Source organism: Engystomops pustulosus, chromosome 9 (genome assembly GCF_040894005.1).
Source record: "Engystomops pustulosus chromosome 9, aEngPut4.maternal, whole genome shotgun sequence".
In the NCBI taxonomy this organism is placed as follows: Eukaryota; Metazoa; Chordata; class Amphibia; order Anura; family Leptodactylidae; genus Engystomops; species Engystomops pustulosus.
Genome location: NC_092419.1, coordinates 65997801 through 66014058, shown reverse-complemented (window position 1 = coordinate 66014058; position 16258 = coordinate 65997801). Strand labels below are relative to the sequence as shown.

General features: G+C 45.1%; 46 pseudogenes; all 46 read right to left on the bottom strand.

Annotated features, from left to right (window-relative positions):
• Positions 1 to 40: 40 nt before the first annotated feature.
• On the bottom strand, positions 41 to 159 carry LOC140089520 (5S ribosomal RNA; annotated as a pseudogene).
• Positions 160 to 229: 70 nt separating this feature from the next.
• Positions 230 to 348, bottom strand: LOC140088687 (5S ribosomal RNA; annotated as a pseudogene).
• A 594-nt stretch (positions 349 to 942) lies between these two features.
• On the bottom strand, positions 943 to 1061 carry LOC140084917 (5S ribosomal RNA; annotated as a pseudogene).
• Positions 1062 to 1131: 70 nt separating this feature from the next.
• Positions 1132 to 1250, bottom strand: LOC140098139 (5S ribosomal RNA; annotated as a pseudogene).
• A 258-nt stretch (positions 1251 to 1508) lies between these two features.
• Positions 1509 to 1627, bottom strand: LOC140100490 (5S ribosomal RNA; annotated as a pseudogene).
• A 217-nt stretch (positions 1628 to 1844) lies between these two features.
• Positions 1845 to 1963, bottom strand: LOC140099119 (5S ribosomal RNA; annotated as a pseudogene).
• A 70-nt stretch (positions 1964 to 2033) lies between these two features.
• LOC140078530 (5S ribosomal RNA) lies at positions 2034 to 2152 on the bottom strand (annotated as a pseudogene).
• A 70-nt stretch (positions 2153 to 2222) lies between these two features.
• LOC140094075 (5S ribosomal RNA) lies at positions 2223 to 2341 on the bottom strand (annotated as a pseudogene).
• A 259-nt stretch (positions 2342 to 2600) lies between these two features.
• Positions 2601 to 2719, bottom strand: LOC140079920 (5S ribosomal RNA; annotated as a pseudogene).
• A 259-nt stretch (positions 2720 to 2978) lies between these two features.
• On the bottom strand, positions 2979 to 3097 carry LOC140096723 (5S ribosomal RNA; annotated as a pseudogene).
• A 594-nt stretch (positions 3098 to 3691) lies between these two features.
• Positions 3692 to 3810, bottom strand: LOC140093147 (5S ribosomal RNA; annotated as a pseudogene).
• Positions 3811 to 3880: 70 nt separating this feature from the next.
• On the bottom strand, positions 3881 to 3999 carry LOC140091928 (5S ribosomal RNA; annotated as a pseudogene).
• Positions 4000 to 4069: 70 nt separating this feature from the next.
• On the bottom strand, positions 4070 to 4188 carry LOC140079919 (5S ribosomal RNA; annotated as a pseudogene).
• A 259-nt stretch (positions 4189 to 4447) lies between these two features.
• Positions 4448 to 4566, bottom strand: LOC140087477 (5S ribosomal RNA; annotated as a pseudogene).
• A 258-nt stretch (positions 4567 to 4824) lies between these two features.
• Positions 4825 to 4943, bottom strand: LOC140086034 (5S ribosomal RNA; annotated as a pseudogene).
• Positions 4944 to 5013: 70 nt separating this feature from the next.
• Positions 5014 to 5132, bottom strand: LOC140095842 (5S ribosomal RNA; annotated as a pseudogene).
• A 258-nt stretch (positions 5133 to 5390) lies between these two features.
• Positions 5391 to 5509, bottom strand: LOC140100476 (5S ribosomal RNA; annotated as a pseudogene).
• A 217-nt stretch (positions 5510 to 5726) lies between these two features.
• Positions 5727 to 5845, bottom strand: LOC140099118 (5S ribosomal RNA; annotated as a pseudogene).
• A 70-nt stretch (positions 5846 to 5915) lies between these two features.
• On the bottom strand, positions 5916 to 6034 carry LOC140079918 (5S ribosomal RNA; annotated as a pseudogene).
• A 70-nt stretch (positions 6035 to 6104) lies between these two features.
• Positions 6105 to 6223, bottom strand: LOC140088502 (5S ribosomal RNA; annotated as a pseudogene).
• Positions 6224 to 6482: 259 nt separating this feature from the next.
• Positions 6483 to 6601, bottom strand: LOC140079917 (5S ribosomal RNA; annotated as a pseudogene).
• A 259-nt stretch (positions 6602 to 6860) lies between these two features.
• LOC140088686 (5S ribosomal RNA) lies at positions 6861 to 6979 on the bottom strand (annotated as a pseudogene).
• Positions 6980 to 7572: 593 nt separating this feature from the next.
• LOC140092293 (5S ribosomal RNA) lies at positions 7573 to 7691 on the bottom strand (annotated as a pseudogene).
• Positions 7692 to 7950: 259 nt separating this feature from the next.
• LOC140079916 (5S ribosomal RNA) lies at positions 7951 to 8069 on the bottom strand (annotated as a pseudogene).
• Positions 8070 to 8328: 259 nt separating this feature from the next.
• On the bottom strand, positions 8329 to 8447 carry LOC140099117 (5S ribosomal RNA; annotated as a pseudogene).
• Positions 8448 to 8705: 258 nt separating this feature from the next.
• On the bottom strand, positions 8706 to 8824 carry LOC140084042 (5S ribosomal RNA; annotated as a pseudogene).
• Positions 8825 to 8895: 71 nt separating this feature from the next.
• Positions 8896 to 9014, bottom strand: LOC140093087 (5S ribosomal RNA; annotated as a pseudogene).
• Positions 9015 to 9465: 451 nt separating this feature from the next.
• LOC140088501 (5S ribosomal RNA) lies at positions 9466 to 9584 on the bottom strand (annotated as a pseudogene).
• Positions 9585 to 9843: 259 nt separating this feature from the next.
• LOC140079915 (5S ribosomal RNA) lies at positions 9844 to 9962 on the bottom strand (annotated as a pseudogene).
• Positions 9963 to 10221: 259 nt separating this feature from the next.
• LOC140088685 (5S ribosomal RNA) lies at positions 10222 to 10340 on the bottom strand (annotated as a pseudogene).
• A 593-nt stretch (positions 10341 to 10933) lies between these two features.
• Positions 10934 to 11052, bottom strand: LOC140092292 (5S ribosomal RNA; annotated as a pseudogene).
• Positions 11053 to 11122: 70 nt separating this feature from the next.
• Positions 11123 to 11241, bottom strand: LOC140091927 (5S ribosomal RNA; annotated as a pseudogene).
• Positions 11242 to 11311: 70 nt separating this feature from the next.
• On the bottom strand, positions 11312 to 11430 carry LOC140079914 (5S ribosomal RNA; annotated as a pseudogene).
• A 259-nt stretch (positions 11431 to 11689) lies between these two features.
• On the bottom strand, positions 11690 to 11808 carry LOC140099116 (5S ribosomal RNA; annotated as a pseudogene).
• Positions 11809 to 12066: 258 nt separating this feature from the next.
• On the bottom strand, positions 12067 to 12185 carry LOC140084041 (5S ribosomal RNA; annotated as a pseudogene).
• A 71-nt stretch (positions 12186 to 12256) lies between these two features.
• On the bottom strand, positions 12257 to 12375 carry LOC140093086 (5S ribosomal RNA; annotated as a pseudogene).
• A 451-nt stretch (positions 12376 to 12826) lies between these two features.
• Positions 12827 to 12945, bottom strand: LOC140085502 (5S ribosomal RNA; annotated as a pseudogene).
• A 70-nt stretch (positions 12946 to 13015) lies between these two features.
• On the bottom strand, positions 13016 to 13134 carry LOC140086808 (5S ribosomal RNA; annotated as a pseudogene).
• Positions 13135 to 13921: 787 nt separating this feature from the next.
• On the bottom strand, positions 13922 to 14040 carry LOC140086314 (5S ribosomal RNA; annotated as a pseudogene).
• A 70-nt stretch (positions 14041 to 14110) lies between these two features.
• On the bottom strand, positions 14111 to 14229 carry LOC140087784 (5S ribosomal RNA; annotated as a pseudogene).
• Positions 14230 to 14487: 258 nt separating this feature from the next.
• On the bottom strand, positions 14488 to 14606 carry LOC140100464 (5S ribosomal RNA; annotated as a pseudogene).
• A 217-nt stretch (positions 14607 to 14823) lies between these two features.
• On the bottom strand, positions 14824 to 14942 carry LOC140088096 (5S ribosomal RNA; annotated as a pseudogene).
• A 70-nt stretch (positions 14943 to 15012) lies between these two features.
• On the bottom strand, positions 15013 to 15131 carry LOC140079912 (5S ribosomal RNA; annotated as a pseudogene).
• Positions 15132 to 15390: 259 nt separating this feature from the next.
• Positions 15391 to 15509, bottom strand: LOC140079911 (5S ribosomal RNA; annotated as a pseudogene).
• Positions 15510 to 15579: 70 nt separating this feature from the next.
• LOC140089517 (5S ribosomal RNA) lies at positions 15580 to 15698 on the bottom strand (annotated as a pseudogene).
• Positions 15699 to 15768: 70 nt separating this feature from the next.
• On the bottom strand, positions 15769 to 15887 carry LOC140088684 (5S ribosomal RNA; annotated as a pseudogene).
• Between the last annotated feature and the right edge of the window lie 371 nt (positions 15888 to 16258).

The window sequence follows — 16258 nt, the reverse complement described above, 5'->3', positions numbered from 1 at the left end:
TATCTCATAGAGAAACTAACACAATTTTCAGGTTCAAAAAGGTCAACAGAACTTGGGATTCCCAGCCAGTCTCCCATGCTGGTACTTGCCAAACCTTAAGCTGCATTGCTGCTGCGATCTGACGAGAGCAGGCACATTCAGCTTAATATGGCCGTTGACAGCAGCTGTTCAATTTGAACCTTCTTTTACCATCTTTGACAGAGAAACTAACAATTTTCAGGTTCAAAAAGGTCAACGGAACGTGGGATTCCCAGCCAGTCTCCCATGCTGGTACTTGCCAAGCCTTAAGCTGCATTGCTGCTGCGATCTGACGAGAGCAGGCACATTCAGCTTAGAATGGCCGTTGACAGCAGCTGCCTAATTTCTACTTTCTTTTACTATCTCATAGAGAAACTAACACAATTTTCAGGTTCAAAAAGGTCAACAGAACTTGGGATTCCCAGCCAGTCTCCCATGCTGGTACTTGCCAAGCCTTAAGCTGCAACGCTGCTGCGATCTGACAAGAGCATGCACATTCAGCTTAGAATGGCCGTTGACAGCAGCTGTTCAATTTGAACCTTCTTTTACTATCTCATAGAGAAACTAACACATTTTCAGGTTCAAAAAGGTCAACGGAACTTGGGATTCCCAGCCAGTCTCCCATGCTGGTACTTGCCAAGCCTTAAGCTGCAACGCTGCTGCGATCTGACAAGAGCATGCACATTCAGCTTAGAATGGCCGTTGACAGCAGCTGTTCAATTTGAACCTTCTTTTACTATCTCATAGAGAAACTAACTCAATTTTCAGGTTCAAAAAGGTCAATGGAACTTGGGATTCCCAGCCAGTCTCCCATGCTGGTACTTGCCAAGCCTTAGCTTAGAATGGGCGTTGACAGCAGCTGTTCAATTTGAACCTTCTTTTACTATCTCATAGAGAAACTAACACAATTTTCAGGTTCAAAAAGGTCAACAGAACTTGGGATTCCCAGCCAGTCTCCCATGCTGGTACTTGCCAAACCTTAAGCTGCATTGCTGCTGCGTTCTGACGAGAGCAGGCACATTCAGCTTAGAATGGCCGTTGACAGCAGCTGTTCAATTTGAACCTTCTTTTACCATCTTTGACAGAGAAACTAACAATTTTCAGGTTCAAAAAGGTCAACAGAACGTGGGATTTCCAGCCAGTCTCCCATGCTGGTACTTGCCAAGCCTTAAGCTGCATTGCTGCTGCGATCTGACGAGAGCAGGCACATTCAGCTTAGAATGGCCGTTGACAGCAGCTGCCTAATTTCTACTTTCTTTTACTATCTCATAGAGAAACTAACACAATTTTCAGGTTCAAAAAGGTCAACAGAACTTGGGATTCCCAAGCAGTCTCCCATGCTGGTACTTGCCAAGCCTTAAGCTGCAACGCTGCTGCGATCTGACAAGAGCATGCACATTCAGCTTAGAATGGCCGTTGACAGCAGCTGTTCAATTTGAACCTTCTTTTACTATCTCATAGAGAAACTAACACATTTTCAGGTTCAAAAAGGTCAACGGAACTTGGGATTCCCAGCCAGTCTCCCATGCTGGTACTTGCCAAGCCTTAAGCTGCATTGCTGCTGCGATCTGATGAGAGCAGGCACATTCAGCTTAGAATGGCCGTTGACAGCAGCTGTTCAATTTGAACCTTCTTTTACTATCTCATAGAGAAACTAACTCAATTTTCAGGTTCAAAAAGGTCAATGGAACTTGGGATTCCCAGCCAGTCTCCCATGCTGGTACTTGCCAAGCCTTAGCTTAGAATGGGCGTTGACAGCAGCTGTTCAATTTGAACCTTCTTTTACTATCTCATAGAGAAACTAACACAATTTTCAGGTTCAAAAAGGTCAACGGAACTTGGGATTCCCAGCCAGTCTCCCATGCTGGTACTTGCCAAGCCTTAAGCTGCATTGCTGCTGCGATCTGACGAGAGCAGGCACATTCAGCTTAGAATGGCCGTTGACAGCAGCTGTTCAATTTGAACCTTCTTTTACTATCTCATAGAGAAACTAATACAATTTTCAGGTTCAAAAAGGTCAACAGAACTTGGGATTCCCAGCTAGTCTCCCATGCTGGTACTTGCCAAGCCTTAAGCTGCATTGCTGCTGCGATCTGACGAGAGCAGGCACATTCAGCTTAGAATGGCCGTTGACAGCAGCTGTTCAATTTGAACCTTCTTTTACTATCTCATAGAGAAACTAACACAATTTTCAGGTTCAAAAAGGTCAATGAAACTTGGGATTCCCTGCCAGTCTCCCATGCTGGTACTTGCCAAGCCTTAAGCTGCATTGCTGCTGCGATCTGACGAGAGCAGGCACATTCAGCTTAGAATGGCCATTGACAGCAGCTGTTCAATTTGAACCTTCTTTTACTATCTCATAGAGAAACTAACACAATTTTCAGGTTCAAAAAGGTCAACAGAACTAGGGATTCCCAGTCAGTCTCCCATGCTGGTACTTGCCAAGCCTTAAGCTGCATCGCTGCTGCGATCTGACAAGAGCACACACATTCAGCTTAGAAGGGCCGTTGACAGCAGCTGTTCAATTTGAACCTTCTTTTACTATCTCATAGAGAAACTAACACAATTTTCAGGTTCAAAAAGGTCAACAGAACTTGGGATTCCCAGCCAGTCTCCCATGCTGGTACTTGCCAAGCCTTAAGCTGCATTGCTGCTGCGATCTGACGAGAGCAGGCACATTCAGCTTAGAATGGCCGTTGACAGCAGCTGTTCAATTTGAACCTTCTTTTACTATCTCATAGAGAAACTAACACAATTTTCAGGTTCAAAAAGGTCAACAGAACTTGGGATTTCCAGCCAGTCTCCCATGCTGGTACTTGCCAAACCTTAAGCTGCATTGCTGCTGCGATCTGACGAAAGCAGGCACATTCAGCTTAATATGGCCGTTGACAGCAGCTGTTCAATTTGAACCTTCTTTTACCATCTTTGACAGAGAAACTAACAATTTTCAGGTTCAAAAAGGTCAATGGAACGTGGGATTCCCAGCCAGTCTCCCATGCTGGTACTTGCCAAGCCTTAAGCTGCATTGCTGCTGCGATCTGACGAGAGCAGGCACATTCAGCTTAGAATGGCCGTTGACAGCAGCTGCCTAATTTCTACTTTCTTTTACTATCTCATAGAGAAACTAACACAATTTTCAGGTTCAAAAAGGTCAACAGAACTTGGGATTCCCAGCCAGTCTCCCATGCTGGTACTTGCCAAGCCTTAAGCTGCAACGCTGCTGCGATCTGACAAGAGCATGCACATTCAGCTTAGAATGGCCGTTGACAGCAGCTGTTCAATTTGAACCTTCTTTTACTATCTCATAGAGAAACTAACACATTTTCAGGTTCAAAAAGGTCAACGGAACTTGGGATTCCCAGCCAGTCTCCCATGCTGGTACTTGCCAAGCCTTAAGCTGCAACGCTGCTGCGATCTGACAAGAGCATGCACATTCAGCTTAGAATGGCCGTTGACAGCAGCTGTTCAATTTGAACCTTCTTTTACTATCTCATAGAGAAACTAACTCAATTTTCAGGTTCAAAAAGGTCAATGGAACTTGGGATTCCCAGCCAGTCTCCCATGCTGGTACTTGCCAAGCCTTAGCTTAGAATGGGCGTTGACAGCAGCTGTTCAATTTGAACCTTCTTTTACTATCTCATAGAGAAACTAACACAATTTTCAGGTTCAAAAAGGTCAACAGAACTTGGGATTCCCAGCCAGTCTCCCATGCTGGTACTTGCCAAGCCTTAAGCTGCAACGCTGCTGCGATCTGACGAGAGCAGGCACATTCAGCTTAGAATGGCTGTTGACAGCAGCTGCTCAATTTGAACCTTCTTTTACTATCTCATAGAGAAACTAACACAATTTTCAGGCTCAAAAAGGTCAACGGAACTTAGGATTCCCAGCCAGTCTCCCATGCTGGTACATGCCAAGCCTTAAGCTGCATTGCTGCTGCGATCTGACGAGAGCAGGCACATTCAGCTTAGAATGGCCGTTGACAGCAGCTGTTCAGTTTGAACCTTCTTTTACTATCTCATAGAGAAACTAACACAATTTTCAGGTTCAAAAAGGTCAACAGAACTTGGGATTCCCAGCCAGTCTCCCATGCTGGTACTTGCCAAGCCTTAAGCTGCATTGCTGCTGCGATCTGACGAGAGCAGGCACATTCAGCTTAGAATGGCCGTTGACAGCAGCTGTTCAATTTGAACCTTCTTTTACTATCTCATAGAGAAACTAACACAATTTTCAGGTTCAAAAAGGTCAACAGAACTTGGGATTCCCAGCCAGTCTCCCATGCTGGTTTTTGCCAAGCCTTAAGCTGCATTGCTGCTGCGATCTGACGAGAGCAGGCACATTCAGCTTAGAATGGCCGTTGACAGCAGCTTTTCAATTTGAACCTTCTTTTACCATCTTTGACAGAGAAACTAACAATTTTCAGGTTCAAAAAGGTCAACGGAACTTGGGATTCCCAGCCAGTCTCCCATGCTGGTACTTGCCAAGCCTTAAGCTGCATTGCTGCTGCGATCTGACGAGAGCAGGCACATTTAGCTTAGAATGGCCGTTGACAACAGCTGCCTAATTTCTACTTTGTTTTACTATCTCATAGAGAAACTAACACAATTTTCAGGTTCAAAAAGGTCAAGAGAACTTGGGATTCCCAGCCAGACTCCCATGCTGGTACTTGCCAAGCCTTAAGCTGCAACGCTGCTGCGATCTGACAAGAGCATGCACATTCAGCTTAGAATGGCAGTTGACAGCAGCTGTTCAATTTGAACCTTCTTTTACTATCTCATAGAGAAACTAACACAATTTTCAGGTTCAAAAAGTCAATGGAACTTGGGATTCCCAGCCAGTCTCCCATGCTGGTACTTGCCAAGCCTTAAGCTGCATTGCTGCTGCGTTCTGACGAGAGCAGGCACATTCAGCTTAGAATGGCCGTTGACAGCAGCTGTTCAATTTGAACCTTCTTTTACCATCTTTGACAGAGAAACTAACAATTTTCAGGTTCAAAAAGGGCAACAGAACGTGGGATTCCCAGCCAGTCTCCCATGCTGGTACTTGCCAAGCCTTAAGCTGCATTGCTGCTGCGATCTGACGAGAGCAGGCACATTCAGCTTAGAATGGCCGTTGACAGCAGCTGCCTAATTTCTACTTTCTTTTACTATCTCATAGAGAAACTAACACAATTTTCAGGTTCAAAAAGGTCAACAGAACTTGGGATTCCCAAGCAGTCTCCCATGCTGGTACTTGCCAAGCCTTAAGCTGCAACGCTGCTGCGATCTGACAAGAGCATGCACATTCAGCTTAGAATGGCCGTTGACAGCAGCTGTTCAATTTGAACCTTCTTTTACTATCTCATAGAGAAACTAACACATTTTCAGGTTCAAAAAGGTCAACGGAACTTGGGATTCCCAGCCAGTCTCCCATGCTGGTACTTGCCAAGCCTTAAGCTGCATTGCTGCTGCGATCTGATGAGAGCAGGCACATTCAGCTTAGAATGGCCGTTGACAGCAGCTGTTCAATTTGAACCTTCTTTTACTATCTCATAGAGAAACTAACTCAATTTTCAGGTTCAAAAAGGTCAATGGAACTTGGGATTCCCAGCCAGTCTCCCATGCTGGTACTTGCCAAGCCTTAGCTTAGAATGGGCGTTGACAGCAGCTGTTCAATTTGAACCTTCTTTTACTATCTCATAGAGAAACTAACACAATTTTCAGGTTCAAAAAGGTCAACGGAACTTGGGATTCCCAGCCAGTCTCCCATGCTGGTACTTGCCAAGCCTTAAGCTGCATTGCTGCTGCGATCTGACGAGAGCAGGCACATTCAGCTTAGAATGGCCGTTGACAGCAGCTGTTCAATTTGAACCTTCTTTTACTATCTCATAGAGAAACTAATACAATTTTCAGGTTCAAAAAGGTCAACAGAACTTGGGATTCCCAGCCAGTCTCCCATGCTGGTACTTGCCAAGCCTTAAGCTGCATTGCTGCTGCGATCTGACGAGAGCAGGCACATTCAGCTTAGAATGGCCGTTGACAGCAGCTGTTCAATTTGAACCTTCTTTTACTATCTCATAGAGAAACTAACACAATTTTCAGGTTCAAAAAGGTCAATGGAACTTGGGATTCCCTGCCAGTCTCCCATGCTGGTACTTGCCAAGCCTTAAGCTGCATTGCTGCTGCGATCTGACGAGAGCAGGCACATTCAGCTTAGAATGGCCATTGACAGCAGCTGTTCAATTTGAACCTTCTTTTACTATCTCATAGAGAAACTAACACAATTTTCAGGTTCAAAAAGGTCAACAGAACTTGGGATTCCCAGTCAGTCTCCCATGCTGGTACTTGCCAAGCCTTAAGCTGCATCGCTGCTGCGATCTGACAAGAGCACACACATTCAGCTTAGAAGGGCCGTTGACAGCAGCTGTTCAATTTGAACCTTCTTTTACTATCTCATAGAGAAACTAACACAATTTTCAGGTTCAAAAAGGTCAACAGAACTTGGGATTCCCAGCCAGTCTCCCATGCTGGTACTTGCCAAGCCTTAAGCTGCATTGCTGCTGCGATCTGACGAGAGCAGGCACATTCAGCTTAGAATGGCCGTTGACAGCAGCTGTTCAATTTGAACCTTCTTTTACTATCTCATAGAGAAAATAACACAATTTTCAGGTTCAAAAAGGTCAACAGAACTTGGGATTTCCAGCCAGTCTCCCATGCTGGTACTTGCCAAACCTTAAGCTGCATTGCTGCTGCGATCTGACGAAAGCAGGCACATTCAGCTTAATATGGCCGTTGACAGCAGCTGTTCAATTTGAACCTTCTTTTACCATCTTTGACAGAGAAACTAACAATTTTCAGGTTCAAAAAGGTCAACGGAACGTGGGATTCCCAGCCAGTCTCCCATGCTGGTACTTGCCAAGCCTTAAGCTGCATTGCTGCTGCGATCTGACGAGAGCAGGCACATTCAGCTTAGAATGGCCGTTGACAGCAGCTGTTCAATTTGAACCTTCTTTTACTATCTCATAGAGAAACTAACACATTTTCAGGTTCAAAAAGGTCAACGGAACTTGGGATTCCCAGCCAGTCTCCCATGCTGGTACTTGCCAAGCCTTAAGCTGCAACGCTGCTGCGATCTGACAAGAGCATGCACATTCAGCTTAGAATGGCCGTTGACAGCAGCTGTTCAATTTGAACCTTCTTTTACTATCTCATAGAGAAACTAACACATTTTCAGGTTCAAAAAGGTCAACGGAACTTGGGATTCCCAGCCAGTCTCCCATGCTGGTACTTGCCAAGCCTTAAGCTGCAACGCTGCTGCGATCTGACAAGAGCATGCACATTCAGCTTAGAATGGCCGTTGACAGCAGCTGTTCAATTTGAACCTTCTTTTACTATCTCATAGAGAAACTAACTCAATTTTCAGGTTCAAAAAGGTCAATGGAACTTGGGATTCCCAGCCAGTCTCCCATGCTGGTACTTGCCAAGCCTTAGCTTAGAATGGGCGTTGACAGCAGCTGTTCAATTTTAACCTTCTTTTACTATCTCATAGAGAAACTAACACAATTTTCAGGTTCAAAAAGGTCAACAGAACTTGGGATTCCCAGCCAGTCTCCCATGCTGGTACTTGCCAAGCCTTAAGCTGCAACGCTGCTGCGATCTGACGAGAGCAGGCACATTCAGCTTAGAATGGCCGTTGACAGCAGCTGTTCAATTTGAACCTTCTTTTACTATCTCATAGAGAAACTAACACAATTTTCAGGCTCAAAAAGGTCAACGGAACTTAGGATTCCCAGCCAGTCTCCCATGCTGGTACATGCCAAGCCTTAAGCTGCATTGCTGCTGCGATCTGACGAGAGCAGGCACATTCAGCTTAGAATGGCTGTTGACAGCAGCTGTTCAGTTTGAACCTTCTTTTACTATCTCATAGAGAAACTAACACAATTTTCAGGTTCAAAAAGGTCAACAGAACTTGGGATTCCCAGCCAGTCTCCCATGCTGGTACTTGCCAAGCCTTAAGCTGCATTGCTGCTGCGATCTGACGAGAGCAGGCACATTCAGCTTAGAATGGCCGTTGACAGCAGCTGTTCAATTTGAACCTTCTTTTACTATCTCATAGAGAAACTAACACAATGTTCAGGTTCAAAAAGGTCAACAGAACTTGGGATTCCCAGCCAGTCTCCCATGCTGGTTTTTGCCAAGCCTTAAGCTGCATTGCTGCTGCGATCTGACGAGAGCAGGCACATTCAGCTTAGAATGGCCGTTGACAGCAGCTGTTCAATTTGAACCTTCTTTTACCATCTTTGACAGAGAAACTAACAATTTTCAGGTTCAAAAAGGTCAACGGAACTTGGGATTCCCAGCCAGTCTCCCATGCTGGTACTTGCCAAGCCTTAAGCTGCATTGCTGCTGCGATCTGACGAGAGCAGGCACATTCAGCTTAGAATGGCCGTTGACAGCAGCTGCCTAATTTCTACTTTGTTTTACTATCTCATAGAGAAACTAACACAATTTTCAGGTTCAAAAAGGTCAAGAGAACTTGGGATTCCCAGCCAGACTCCCATGCTGGTACTTGCCAAGCCTTAAGCTGCAACGCTGCTGCGATCTGACAAGAGCATGCACATTCAGCTTAGAATGGCAGTTGACAGCAGCTGTTCAATTTGAACCTTCTTTTACTATCTCATAGAGAAACTAACACAATTTTCAGGTTCAAAAAGTCAATGGAACTTGGGATTCCCAGCCAGTCTCCCATGCTGGTACTTGCCAAGCCTTAAGCTGCATTGCTGCTGCGATCTGACGAGAGCAGGCGCATTCAGCTTAGAATGGCCGTTGACAGCAGCTGTTCAATTTGAACCTTCTTTTACTATCTCATAGAGAAACTAACACAATTTTCAGGTTAAAAAAAGGTCAACGGAACTTATGATTCCCAGCCAGTCTCCCATGCTGGTACTTGCCAAGCCTTAAGCTGCATTGCTGCTGCGATCTGACGAGAGCAGGCACATTCAGCTTAGAATGGCCGTTGACAGCAGCTGTTCAATTTGAACCTTCTTTTACTATCTCATAGAGAAACTAACACAATTTTCAGGTTCAAAAAGGTCAACGGAACTTGGGACTCCCAGCCAGTCTCCCATGCTGGTACTTGCCAAGCCTTAAGCTGCATTGCTGCTGCGATCTGACGAGAGCAGGCACATTAAGCTTAGTAGAATGGCCGTTGACAGCAGTTGTTCAATTTGAACCTTCTTTTACTATCTCATAGAGAAACTAACACGATTTTCAGGTTCAAAAATGTCAACAGAACTTGGGATTCCCAGCCAGTCTCCCATGCTGGTACTTGCAAAGCCTTAAGCTGCATTGCTGCTGCGATCTGACCAGAGCATGCACATTCAGCTTAGAATGGCTGTTGACAGCAGCTGTTCAATTTGAACCTTCTTTTACTATCTCATAGAGAAACTAACACAATTTTCAGGTTCAAAAAGGTCAATGGAACTTGGGATTCCCTGCCAGTCTCCCATGCTGGTACTTGCCAAGCCTTAAGCTGCATTGCTGCTGCGATCTGACGAGAGCAGGCACATTCAGCTTAGAATGGCCATTGACAGCAGCTGTTCAATTTGAACCTTCTTTTACTATCTCATAGAGAAACTAACACAATTTTCAGGTTCAAAAAGGTCAACAGAACTTGGGATTCCCAGTCAGTCTCCCATGCTGGTACTTGCCAAGCCTTAAGCTGCATCGCTGCTGCGATCTGACAAGAGCACACACATTCAGCTTAGAAGGGCCGTTGACAGCAGCTGTTCAATTTGAACCTTCTTTTACTATCTCATAGAGAAACTAACACAATTTTCAGGTTCAAAAAGGTCAACAGAACTTGGGATTCCCAGCCAGTCTCCCATGCTGGTACTTGCCAAGCCTTAAGCTGCATTGCTGCTGCGATCTGACGAGAGCAGGCACATTCAGCTTAGAATGGCCGTTGACAGCAGCTGTTCAATTTGAACCTTCTTTTACTATCTCATAGAGAAAATAACACAATTTTCAGGTTCAAAAAGGTCAACAGAACTTGGGATTTCCAGCCAGTCTCCCATGCTGGTACTTGCCAAACCTTAAGCTGCATTGCTGCTGCGATCTGGCGAAAGCAGGCACATTCAGCTTAATATGGCCGTTGACAGCAGCTGTTCAATTTGAACCTTCTTTTACCATCTTTGACAGAGAAACTAACAATTTTCAGGTTCAAAAAGGTCAACGGAACGTGGGATTCCCAGCCAGTCTCCCATGCTGGTACTTGCCAAGCCTTAAGCTGCATTGCTGCTGCGATCTGACGAGAGCAGGCACATTCAGCTTAGAATGGCCGTTGACAGCAGCTGTTCAATTTGAACCTTCTTTTACTATCTCATAGAGAAACTAACACATTTTCAGGTTCAAAAAGGTCAACGGAACTTGGGATTCCCAGCCAGTCTCCCATGCTGGTACTTGCCAAGCCTTAAGCTGCAACGCTGCTGCGATCTGACAAGAGCATGCACATTCAGCTTAGAATGGCCGTTGACAGCAGCTGTTCAATTTGAACCTTCTTTTACTATCTCATAGAGAAACTAACACATTTTCAGGTTCAAAAAGGTCAACGGAACTTGGGATTCCCAGCCAGTCTCCCATGCTGGTACTTGCCAAGCCTTAAGCTGCAACGCTGCTGCGATCTGACAAGAGCATGCACATTCAGCTTAGAATGGCCGTTGACAGCAGCTGTTCAATTTGAACCTTCTTTTACTATCTCATAGAGAAACTAACTCAATTTTCAGGTTCAAAAAGGTCAATCGAACTTGGGATTCCCAGCCAGTCTCCCATGCTGGTACTTGCCAAGCCTTAGCTTAGAATGGGCGTTGACAGCAGCTGTTCAATTTTAACCTTCTTTTACTATCTCATAGAGAAACTAACACAATTTTCAGGTTCAAAAAGGTCAACAGAACTTGGGATTCCCAGCCAGTCTCCCATGCTGGTACTTGCCAAGCCTTAAGCTGCAACGCTGCTGCGATCTGACGAGAGCAGGCACATTCAGCTTAGAATGGCCGTTGACAGCAGCTGTTCAATTTGAACCTTCTTTTACTATCTCATAGAGAAACTAACACAATTTTCAGGCTCAAAAAGGTCAACGGAACTTAGGATTCCCAGCCAGTCTCCCATGCTGGTACATGCCAAGCCTTAAGCTGCATTGCTGCTGCGATCTGACGAGAGCAGGCACATTCAGCTTAGAATGGCCGTTGACAGCAGCTGTTCAGTTTGAACCTTCTTTTACTATCTCATAGAGAAACTAACACAATTTTCAGGTTCAAAAAGGTCAACAGAACTTGGGATTCCCAGCCAGTCTCCCATGCTGGTACTTGCCAAGCCTTAAGCTGCATTGCTGCTGCGATCTGACGAGAGCAGGCACATTCAGCTTAGAATGGCCGTTGACAGCAGCTGTTCAATTTGAACCTTCTTTTACTATCTCATAGAGAAACTAACACAATGTTCAGGTTCAAAAAGGTCAACAGAACTTGGGATTCCCAGCCAGTCTCCCATGCTGGTTTTTGCCAAGCCTTAAGCTGCATTGCTGCTGCGATCTGACGAGAGCAGGCACATTCAGCTTAGAATGGCCGTTGACAGCAGCTGTTCAATTTGAACCTTCTTTTACCATCTTTGACAGAGAAACTAACAATTTTCAGGTTCAAAAAGGTCAACGGAACTTGGGATTCCCAGCCAGTCTCCCATGCTGGTACTTGCCAAGCCTTAAGCTGCATTGCTGCTGCGATCTGACGAGAGCAGGCACATTCAGCTTAGAATGGCCGTTGACAGCAGCTGCCTAATTTCTACTTTGTTTTACTATCTCATAGAGAAACTAACACAATTTTCAGGTTCAAAAAGGTCAAGAGAACTTGGGATTCCCAGCCAGACTCCCATGCTGGTACTTGCCAAGCCTTAAGCTGCAACGCTGCTGCGATCTGACAAGAGCATGCACATTCAGCTTAGAATGGCAGTTGACAGCAGCTGTTCAATTTGAACCTTCTTTTACTATCTCATAGAGAAACTAACACAATTTTCAGGTTCAAAAAGTCAATGGAACTTGGGATTCCCAGCCAGTCTCCCATGCTGGTACTTGCCAAGCCTTAAGCTGCATTGCTGCTGCGATCTGACGAGAGCAGGCGCATTCAGCTTAGAATGGCCGTTGACAGCAGCTGTTCAATTTGAACCTTCTTTTACTATCTCATAGAGAAACTAACACAATTTTCAGGTTAAAAAAAGGTCAACGGAACTTATGATTCCCAGCCAGTCTCCCATGCTGGTACTTGCCAAGCCTTAAGCTGCATTGCTGCTGCGATCTGACGAGAGCAGGCACATTCAGCTTAGAATGGCCGTTGACAGCAGCTGTTCAATTTGAACCTTCTTTTACTATCTCATAGAGAAACTAACACAATTTTCAGGTTCAAAAAGGTCAACGGAACTTGGGACTCCCAGCCAGTCTCCCATGCTGGTACTTGCCAAGCCTTAAGCTGCATTGCTGCTGCGATCTGACGAGAGCAGGCACATTAAGCTTAGTAGAATGGCCGTTGACAGCAGTTGTTCAATTTGAACCTTCTTTTACTATCTCATAGAGAAACTAACACGATTTTCAGGTTCAAAAATGTCAACAGAACTTGGGATTCCCAGCCAGTCTCCCATGCTGGTACTTGCAAAGCCTTAAGCTGCATTGCTGCTGCGATCTGACCAGAGCATGCACATTCAGCTTAGAATGGCTGTTGACAGCAGCTGTTCAATTTGAACCTTCTTTTACTATCTCATAGAGAAACTAACACAATTTTCAGGTTCAAAAAGGTCAACGGAACTTGGGATTCCCAGCTAGTCTCCCATGCTGGTACTTGCCAAGCCTTAAGCTGCATTGCTGCTGCGATCTGACGAGAGCAGGCACATTCAGCTTAGAATGGCCGTTGACAGCAACTGTTCAATTTGAACCTTATTTTACTACCTCATAGAGAAACTAACACAATTTTCAGGTTCAAAAAGGTCAACAGAACTTAGGATTCCCAGCCAGTCTCCCATGCTGGTACTTGCCAAGCCTTAAGCTGCATTGCTGCTGCGATCTGACGAGAGCAGGCACATTCAGCTTAGAATGGCCGTTGACAGCAGCTGTTCAATTTGAACCTTCTTTTACTATCTCATAGAGAAACTAACACAATTTTCAGGTTCAAAAAGGTCAACGGAACTTGGGACTCCCAGCCAGTCTCCCATGCTGGTACTTGCCAAGCCTTAAGCTGCATTGCTGCTGCGATCTGACGAGAGCAGGCACATTAAGCTTAGTAGAATGGCCGTTGACAGCAGTTGTTCAATTTGAACCTTCTTTTACTATCTCATAGAGAAACTAACACGATTTTCAGGTTCAAAAATGTCAACAGAACTTGGGATTCCCAGCCAGTCTCCCATGCTGGTACTTGCAAAGCCTTAAGCTGCATTGCTGCTGCGATCTGACCAGAGCATGCACATTCAGCTTAGAATGGCTGTTGACAGCAGCTGTTCAATTTGAACCTTCTTTTACTATCTCATAGAGAAACTAACACAATTTTCAGGTTCAAAAAGGTCAATGGAACTTGGGATTCCCAGCTAGTCTCCCATGCTGGTACTTGCCAAGCCTTAAGCTGCATTGCTGCTGCGATCTGACAAGAGCATGCACATTCAGCTTAGAATGGCTGTTGACAGCAGCTGTTCAATTTGAACCTTCTTTTACTATCTCATAGAGAAACTAACTCAATTTTCAGGTTCAAAAAGGTCAATGGAACTTGGGATTCCCAGCCAGTCTCCCATGCTGGTACTTGCCAAGCCTTAGCTTAGAATGGGCGTTGACAGCAGCTGTTCAATTTGAACCTTCTTTTACTATCTCATAGAGAAACTAACACAATTTTCAGGTTCAAAAAGGTCAACGGAACTTGGGATTCCCAGCCAGTCTCCCATGCTGGTACTTGCCAAACCTTAAGCTGCATTGCTGCTGCGATCTGACGAGAGCAGGCACATTCAGCTTAGAATGGCCGTTGACAGCAGCTGTTCAATTTGAACCTTCTTTTACCATCTTTGACAGAGAAACTAACAATTTTCAGGTTCAAAAAGGTCAACAGAACATGGGATTCCCAGCCAGTCTCCCATGCTGGTACTTGCCAAGCCTTAAGCTGCATTGCTGCTGCGATCTGACGAGAGCAGGCACATTCAGCTTAGAATGGCCGTTGACAGCAGCTGCCTAATTTCTACTTTCTTTTACTATCTCATAGAGAAACTAACACAATTTTCAGGTTCAAAAAGGTCAACAGAACTTGGGATTCCCAGGCAGTCTCCCATGCTGGTACTTGCCAAGCCTTAAGCTGCAACGCTGCTGCGATCTGACAAGAGCATGCACATTCAGCTTAGAATGGCCGTTGACAGCAGCTGTTCAATTTGAACCTTCTTTTACTATCTCATAGAGAAACTAACACATTTTCAGGTTCAAAAAGGTCAACGGAACTTGGGATTCCCAGCCAGTCTCCCATGCTGGTACTTGCCAAGCCTTAAGCTGCATTGCTGCTGCGATCTGATGAGAGCAGGCACATTCAGCTTAGAATGGCCGTTGACAGCAGCTGTTCAATTTGAACCTTCTTTTACTATCTCATAGAGAAACTAACTCAATTTTCAGGTTCAAAAAGGTCAATGGAACTTGGGATTCCCAGCCAGTCTCCCATGCTGGTACTTGCCAAGCCTTAGCTTAGAATGGGCGTTGACAGCAGCTGTTCAATTTGAACCTTCTTTTACTATCTCATAGAGAAACTAACACAATTTTCAGGTTCAAAAAGGTCAACGGAACTTGGGATTCCCAGCCAGTCTGCCATGCTGGTACTTGCCAAGCCTTAAGCTGCATTGCTGCTGCGATCTGACGAGAGCAGGCACATTCAGCTTAGAATGGCCGTTGACAGCAGCTGTTCAATTTGAACCTTCTTTTACTATCTCATAGAGAAACTAATACAATTTTCAGGTTCAAAAAGGTCAACAGAACTTGGGATTCCCAGCCAGTCTCCCATGCTGGTACTTGCCAAGCCTTAAGCTGCATTGCTGCTGCGATCTGACGAGAGCAGGCACATTCAGCTTAGAATGGCCGTTGACAGCAGCTGTTCAATTTGAACCTTCTTTTACTATCTCATAGAGAAACTAACACAATTTTCAGGTTCAAAAAGGTCAATGGAACTTGGGATTCCCTGCCAGTCTCCCATGCTGGTACTTGCCAAGCCTTAAGCTGCATTGCTGCTGCGATCTGACAAGAGCACACACATTCAGCTTAGAAGGGCCGTTGACAGCAGCTGTTCAATTTGAACCTTCTTTTACTATCTCATAGAGAAACTAACACAATTTTCAGGTTCAAAAAGGTCAACAGAACTTGGGATTCCCAGCCAGTCTCCCATGCTGGTACTTGCCAAGCCTTAAGCTGCATTGCTGCTGCGATCTGACGAGAGCAGGCACATTCAGCTTAGAATGGCCGTTGACAGCAGCTGTTCAATTTGAACCTTCTTTTACTATCTCATAGAGAAACTAACACAATTTTCAGGTTCAAAAAGGTCAACAGAACTTGGGATTCCCAGCCAGTCTCCCATGCTGGTACTTGCCAAACCTTAAGCTGCATTGCTGCTGCGATCTGACGAGAGCAGGCACATTCAGCTTAATATGGCCGTTGACAGCAGCTGTTCAATTTGATCCTTCTTTTACCATCTTTGACAGAGAAACTAACAATTTTCAGGTTCAAAAAGGTCAACGGAACGTGGGATTCCCAGCCAGTCTCCCATGCTGGTACTTGCCAAGCCTTAAGCTGCATTGCTGCTGCGATCTGACGAGAGCAGGCACATTCAGCTTAGAATGGCCGTTGACAGCAGCTGCCTAATTTCTACTTTCTTTTACTATCTCATAGAGAAACTAACACAATTTTCAGGTTCAAAAAGGTCAACAGAACTTGGGATTCCCAGCCAGTCTCCCATGCTGGTACTTGCCAAGCCTTAAGCTGCAACGCTGCTGCGATCTGACAAGAGCATGCACATTCAGCTTAGAATGGCCGTTGACAGCAGCTGTTCAATTTGAACCTTCTTTTACTATCTCATAGAGAAACTAACACATTTTCAGGTTCAAAAAGGTCAACGGAACTTGGGATTCCCAGCCAGTCTCCCATGCTGGTACTTGCCAAGCCTTAAGCTGCAACGCTGCTGCGATCTGACAAGAGCATGCACATTCAGCTTAGAATGGCC